We start from the raw sequence: 8,073 nt of genomic DNA, 5'->3' as shown, positions 1-8,073 counted from the left end.
TAAAAAAGATATGGGCCTCCTATAAGCCCTTATCCTTTCCAAGTGGATTTAGAGAACCTTCGGCCCAATGATCACCACCCGGCTGCTTTTAAGCTTTTAGCCTTCCACAGTCCACACCATGCCCCACGTGACACCTTCACGAGTCTATTGTGGCTGACCNTTACTTTTCGAATCATTCCTATACCCCATTTTGCTCCTAATTTTCTGTGCATTTAGGAGGGAGTGTATGTGCCCCACTCCCAAGTCAAAGTGTATAGTCCACTTTGTATTTTCTTTAATTCCTTATTCCACTATTAGTGAAGAATATTACTCTATTTTCGTTGATCACTTTTCTCTTTTCCACCTCAACAAACAAACAATGAAAAAAGAAAAAGGTTTCAATATATTATAGTCCTTAAAAATTTAGCCCATTTTAGTCCCAATTAGTTAGAACAATGTAAGTGAGTTTGAACATTTTATTATTTTTGTTAAGTCAAGCTCTATCATTCACTATTGATTGGATTACAACTTCATACATCATACCAACAATAACTAATCTTTATTAGTGACCAATTAGGAAAGTTTGGAAAGAGACGGAACTACCCTAAGGAACAAAAAAAAAAAAAAAAAAAAAAAAAAAAACCCTATAAGAAAGTGGTAAAAGTGTAGGTTTTTCATTTATTTACTTCACTAATTTTATCTAGAATTTTATGTTAGTTTGATTTAGTTAAATTTAATTTTTATTTACATTATCGGTCCTTGTAGTGACTTTGTTATATTTAATTCTATTTATATTATGGTTAATAATGCTTGTAATATTTTTTTTAATGAGATAATTGATAGTTAGGGGAGAGGATTTAAATTGAGTATTTTTATATTTTTTAATTTGAAGTGCAGAAATTTACATGTAAATATAATTGAATGAAACTACCATATATCTGGAAAGACACTTCTCATAAATTGGAGTGTATTGGAAAAAAAAAAAAATACTTGGCTTCAAATTATAATTCAATGGTAAGGACATTTCGTTATATTTAGTTTTAATTAATGTTATGGCTTTAAGACTGCCCCAAGAATAGAAAATTTATAGGTACTCACAGTAATGTGGTGTTCTCTCCTCTCATATTTATAGTGGTATATATAAATTTAATTGGTGGGAATTATTATGAATGTGAGAGGAATGAGCATTACATCACCATGCTTTGAGAGTATCTAATAATTACTTTCCAAGGATGGGTGAGACTTGAAGAAAAAGAAAAGGAAATTTAAATGTGATCAGTTTGTCATTTTAAAATTTGTAAAAACATTACTCCATAATAGAATGGGGGATGAGTTTATTAAAGATAATTTGGTAGCTAGTTTAATTAAAAAGAAATTGCTTAGAAGTTTGCCTCTTTTTTAGATTTTTTTTTTTAATTCTATAATCGATAGGAGAAAATTTGAACTTTAAATGTTTTCGTTGAAATAAGTAGAGGTGACAATCTATAATGCTACGAGGCTCTTGATTTCGAGTGTACTTAAATGCCCCTACACACATGTGAACGCTTGTATGCATGTATGCCAACCTATTATCTATTTAAGTTTGTCTGGAATTGTGAATCAAACCATATGGTTTGGTCCTCCAACTCTGAAATAACAAAAGTTTCTGGTTCCACTCTGTGCATCCCAGTTTTAAACTTTTAATAGTGGGAACCTGCATGGGCAGAGGCAGAGCTGGGTAAACCTACCAAGAAACACAATGGGATCAAAATGAGCATCTATCAAAATAATATTCTAAATTAACTAGTTCCTTCGATGGAAGGTACACGTTGAAATCACAAAATTCCAAATATGGTATAAAATGCTATATGAGGTATTAAATTCGGCATTACCATGAATCTTGTGTTCCAAAAGTATACATTGAATGTAAATGAAGACAGTTTTTCATTACGTGGGCGTGTTCGACATGCATGGTTCTGAGTACAAGTGTATGGACAGTCTCATCCCCATATGCAAGTTTGTCCTCAATGTCTTAAGTATCTCACTTATCAACTATCTAAAAAAAAAAAAAAGTATCTCACTTATCTTCCAATCTTCTATTAATTGCCACCAGCCATAATACTTAATAAAGAGAAACCCCGCATGCCAAGTTTTACTCCACTTCCTTTCCTTTCCTCAACCTTCTCTCTCAAGGACTAACTTTTGATTGCGTTGCAGAGAAACTCTCACTTCATTGTCAACTACTCATGGTAAGCTTGCTCAATGAGTTCTTGAATATTATTTTCTTATGTTCTATCATATTACAACTCTCTTAAAATATTAATCGTCATATATCGTATTAATTATTTGGTAAGAATACCTACAATCATCTTCTTAGATTCTACAAACGTGAGAGTTTTATGGATTGAGTACCATCTTTTATATCATGCCTAATATATGTGACTCTAGTTACTTTCTGATGGTGGTGGGGTTGAAATAATACATCTACATAGCTACCATTAGAGCTATAGGGTTATAGAATATAGAATGGGACCAAAGTTTTCCCCTTTTATAGGGAGAACAATATCACTTGAATACAAAGCCTGTGGTCCATTTTTAGAGTGTTGAAATGAATAAAATTTGGTCACTACTTTGTTATATTATATTATCCTGTACAAGGATATTCTTTCACACTTTCGCTTCTTCTTGCTGTTCTGATTGTAACATGTTTTGATCACTTATTTTTCTTTTCTATCTCCTCAAAATAGGTTCTTGAGATGAGTCCCGAGAGAGAAGAGTATGTGGATTGGAGAGGGAAAAACGCAGATCCCAGAAAGCATGGTGGAGTTAGAGCCGCAAGCTTTGTATGTGGTAAGATATTTCAACTTAGGGGTAATCACACTTATATTGAACCCGATTGGTTAATTTTGTGGTTTTATAATTTTCACCTTGTGTCTGTTTGGTAAAAATTATCTTTACCAACTTATTTTATCATTCAACATATTTTTGGTACTATTTATGAGTCCCACTGTACTATTTCAGTTAATTTTTATTTTATTTACAGTACTTTTAGTAAAAAATTTCAGTTTTAACAAAATAAGCGAATCCCAAACGGACCCTTTATTTACTAGAGGTTTAATTGTGTAATCCTTTCTCATTTCCTTTTTACTTTAATTTTTATTTATATATTTTTTTAAACTTCGGAGTGAATTGTACAAGTTTGGGGACTTTTGAGCTTATTTTGATGGACCCTACACCAAACAAATAAAAAATTTAAAAAAATAAATCAGAAAAAGTTTTTATTCTCCTTTTTACGATAATTTCAACTTTAACAAATAAGCACTACATCTTTTATTCTAACAATGACACATAAAGAGGATGGGAACTACATCTATCTTTATAAACAATTTTTTTTTTTGTAATTTTTTCCTTGTTAATATGATATCCGTAAGTTTTCAAAGTACAAGAGGCTCTTCTTTTTGAAGTAGCTCTCACATTAACTCAATTTTCTTTTTTTAATGGGTGAAACTGTGAAAAAAATTTCAAACCCCTACATATTTGACATAAACCTAAGGTTTTGCAACTTTTTTGTAGGGATCAATTCCTCCAAACTTAACTCTGCTTCTTGAAAAAAAGGTAATTGTGGTAGTGGTAAACACTATTTTTAGAGTTGCAAACAAAATATGGGCTGTTTGATTAGGGACATAAAATTAACTCATTATTATTCTATATGATTTTATCTCTCTTTCATTTTGCATTTTTGGCTTGCTTTCTCTTTGATCTTGTCAACATAGTACGCTGTAAATGAGTCACAACCATCATAAAATCAGTTGGAAAGTACCTTTAAATTAGATAATGGAGTAGTATAGCAGCTTTGTTCTATCATCCGTGTGTTGATTCTTCTCACTCACGCAAATCACGTAGATGTGAGAATGAGACTTATTGATTTAACTTAACAATGCTGTAATTGCACCTCATTTTTGTGTGTGCAGTGTGGAGGTATTGGAGAATTTGGTTTTCTTATCAATGCCTCAAACTTTGTTGTATACTTTCTGATGTCTATGAATACAAACTGCTGAAGCTTCAAACATGGTGACCAATTTTATGGAACCTTTTTCTGCTCACGATATTTGGTGGATTCATTAGTGATTCATTCATCACAAGATTCAAAACCTTCATCTTCTTTTGTTCAATTGAGTTGCTGGTATGTTATCCTTCAACTCTGTCTTTTCTTGTTTAATTTCTGTTCACATGGTCACGTGGTTTAAGGAATTGAAAATTTGAAATAGTGCAAGACCTTTTCTTTTTCTTCTTATGTGTATGAGTTATTGTTACCAAAGTTTTCTTTTAGGTTCTATCTTATATGCATGATTTTAGTTGGGTTGTTACCAAGTGGCACCTTAATTAGCTAAGGTGGAATAAAAATTCACTCACCCCCAATTATAGTATGTTATGTGTCTGATTCCCCTCCTCCTATTTTGGACTTCATTCACTTTACATGGAAACAAAAAAGAGACATGTGGCAAGCTGTAATTAGCAGAAAATAAAATGAACAATTTATAGTGGAATAGAGCATTTTTATTCACTAATGTGCTAAATGTAGCCAAAATGTTTGGTAATACAATGTACAATGTAAATTAACCTACCTAGCCAGATGGGATCTTTAAATCTTTTTATTTCCATCACAAATGTTGGCTACCAAATTTTGCATCCATGCAATGTTTTGTGCATCAAAAGTCAAAAGTTTTTCATAGCTCGACATATATAAACTATTAAGATGACACCATTTTTGTAGGGACTAATCTTACTGACAGTCCAAGCTCATGAACCACATTTACATCCAACCATGGGTAGAAGGCCTTCTGGGTCTCAAGCAGCCATTCTTTACGCTGGGCTCTATGCTATGGCCTGGTGTTGGTGGTGTTAAGGCCACCTTGCCTGCTCATGGGGCTGATCAGCTTGACCACAGCAATCAGCGACTCATCTCTGCCTTCTTCAACTGGTTTTTCTTTTCCCTATGTACTGGTGGCCTCATATCTGTAACTTTGATGATTTGGATTGAAGAGAACCTTGGTTGGAATTGGAGTTTTCAGATATCGGTGATAGTCTTGAGTGTGACCCTTTTCATTTTCACCATTGGTTTCTCATTTTATAGATACAAACTTCCTGGTGGAAGTCCATTATCAAGGATCTTTAAGGTAAAGCAGAAGTTTGTTATTATGGTTTCAACTTTCAATGGACTTCATTCACATGTTAGAGAATACTTTTGTCTAAATTATAAAATTAAAATTTGGCAAAAATGCAATTTACATGGCTAACTTTGCTTAAAAATCTTTAGTCATTTAAGTCTGAAGTTGGCATTTTAGTCAATTAACTTTACCTCAAAATCATTTTAATCTTTAAGTTTGAAAATATCATTTAATCTAGTAATTTTATCCAAAAATCATTTTAGTCCTTTAAGCGTGCGTTTGGGAATCGATTAAAAATTAAAATTATTTTACTATTCAGCTTATTTTTACTACCATTCATGGCCCACTACACTTTTGTACTATTTATGGCTATTTATACTATTTCAACTAACTTTTACCTTATTTACAGTATTTCAGTAATAAGTTTTCAGTTCAACAAAAATAAGTGGTATCTAAACACACCCTAAGTTAGTCTTTTTGAGTGATTTTTTAGCAAAGTTACGCAGACTAATTAAGTGAGTTTTTAAAAGACTCAAATGATTTGGGCAAAGTTTAGAGATTTGTTATAAAACTAAAATAACAAATTTCAATTTAAAAGATAAAATGATTTTTGGACAAACTACCAAACTAAAATGAGCAACTTCAAACTTGAAGGACCAAAATGATTTTTGGGCAAAGTTAACATGTGTAAATTGGATTTTGCATTAAATTTCTATTTATAATTTATTTTTAATTCAATCATTTAAGTTTTATTTATTTATTATTTTAATTTCAGACCTTCAACTTTCATCCATTTGGAATTAGTCTTTTCATTCAATATACACTGTAAATTATTAAAATTAACAGTGAGATTATATGGAACAAGATGAAATGATTAAATTGAGAAATATATAAGTTAAAAGATGAAATTAAAAATTAAAAAAAAAAAAAAAACCTTGAAGTACTGAATTAAAACAATCAAAGTTAGAGTGTACAATTTGTAATTTAGTCAATAAAAATTGAATTTTTTTTTCAATTACTTATTATTATTATTATTATTATTATTTGGCTTTATTTTGTGTCCAGGTGTTTGCTTCTACAGCTCGAAACTGGAAATTATCACCAATAGAGAGAGTGAATGGACGATCACATAGCAAGTTCAAGTAATTAATTAATTTTTCCTTATTCTTAAATTAGGTGATTTGTGCGTACCTTGCAAGTACTTGACAATAATGAAATTCATCACTAACTTCGCACAAGTACCTTGACATGAATGAAATTTATTACTCACTTCCCATAAGCACAGTTGTGTGCATGTGCACACATAAACACGATGTTAAGTGGACCTAATTTGCCATGAATGATGAATCCTATAAAATAAAATAAAAAAATAAGAAGAAAATATCTTTTAAGCCCACTTCATTGAATGGGCCTTTTATAATATACATTGAATCATTTCACCAATTCATGTTAAGTCTTCTAAAAAAAATCATTAATTCCTTCTAAGAGTTTTTGGTGATCTAAATTCTAATATTACAATTTGGTAAACAATGTTATCATTAAAATATAAATGATCTATTTTTAATTCAAAACATGTCAATTTATTTGAAAATATCTTTAAGTCTATTATGATCATTCATATTATTTTTTATTTTTAAGAGAGTTTCCACCTATGACGTTCACTTCTGATGATACTCTTTATCATCAAACCAAAACACAAATCAGATTTTTGGTATAGGTAGGAAATGAACTCCAAATCTCTTATTCAACCATCAGAAACAAGATTGCATAAAAATTTAACTAATATTAAAGATAAACTTACCATAAAAGGAAAAAAAAGAAGCCAAAATAAGAAAAAAAGAAAAGAAAAGAAAAACACTGTGTACTTTTAACGTGATAGTCACTTAGGTTAAAGGTTGGTGTTTAAATTTAAAAAAGAATTTCATGTACGTACAAACAAGGCTAAAATAGAATTCTATCTCAACCAATTTATATTCTGGATAAAAATGATTGCATTTATGTAGAAGATAAACTTGCCATGAAAGGGGATAAAAAAAAGCCATAATAAAGGAGGAAGCAAAATGATACTTTTCGAATCATTCCTACCCCCCATTTTGCTCCTAATTTTCTGTGCATTTAGGAGGGAGTGTATGTGCCCAACTCCCAAGTCAAAGTGTATAGTCCACTTTGTATTTTCTTTAATTCCTTATTCCACTATTAGTGAAGAATATTACTCTATTTTCGTTGATCACTTTTCTCTTTTCCACCTCAACAAACAAACAATGAAAAAAAGAAAAAGGTTTCAATATATTATAGGTCCTTAAAAATTTAGCCCATTTTAGTCCCAATTAGTTAGAACAATGTAAGTGAGTTTGAACATTTTATTATTTTTGTTAAGTCAAGCTCTATCATTCACTATTTGATTGGATTACAACTTCATACATCATACCAACAATAACTAATCTTTATTAGTGACCAATTAGGAAAGTTTGGAAAGAGACGGAACTACCCTAAGGAAAAAACAAAAAAAAAAAAAAAAAAAAAAAAAAAACCCTATAAGAAAGTGGTAAAAGTGTAGGTTTTTCATTTATTTACTTCACTAATTTTATCTAGAATTTTATGTTAGTTTGATTTAGTTAAATTTAATTTTTATTTACATTATCGGTCTCTTGTAGTGACTTTGTTATATTTAATTCCTATTTATATTATGGTTAATAATGCTTGTACATATTTTTTTTATGAGATAATTTGATAGTTAGGGGAGAGGATTTAAATTGAGTATTTTTATATTTTCTAATTTGAAGTGCAGAAATTTACATGTAAATATAATTGAAATGAAACTACCATATATCTGGAAAGACACTTCTCATAAATTGGAGTGTATTGGAAAAAAAAAAAAATACTTGGCTTCAAATTATAATTCAATGGTAAGGACATTTCGTTATATTTAGTTTTAATTAATGTTATG

General features: G+C 30.3%; 1 long non-coding RNA gene across 1 annotated transcript; it reads left to right on the top strand.

Moving 5' to 3' along the window:
* Positions 1–4,051: 4,051 nt before the first annotated feature.
* LOC136068613 (uncharacterized) lies at positions 4,052–6,540 on the top strand. Its single transcript, XR_010629971.1, has 3 exons — positions 4,052–4,141; positions 4,733–5,135; positions 6,192–6,540. It is a non-coding gene; the product is annotated as an uncharacterized LOC136068613 (long non-coding RNA).
* Positions 6,541–8,073: the final 1,533 nt, after the last annotated feature.

Source organism: Quercus suber, unplaced genomic scaffold (genome assembly GCF_002906115.3).
Source record: "Quercus suber isolate HL8 unplaced genomic scaffold, Cork oak 2.0 scaffold_125, whole genome shotgun sequence".
NCBI classification, from domain to species: domain Eukaryota; kingdom Viridiplantae; phylum Streptophyta; class Magnoliopsida; order Fagales; family Fagaceae; genus Quercus; species Quercus suber.
The sequence above is the reverse complement of the archived record's forward strand: the minus strand, read 5'-3'. Positions and strand labels throughout refer to the sequence as shown.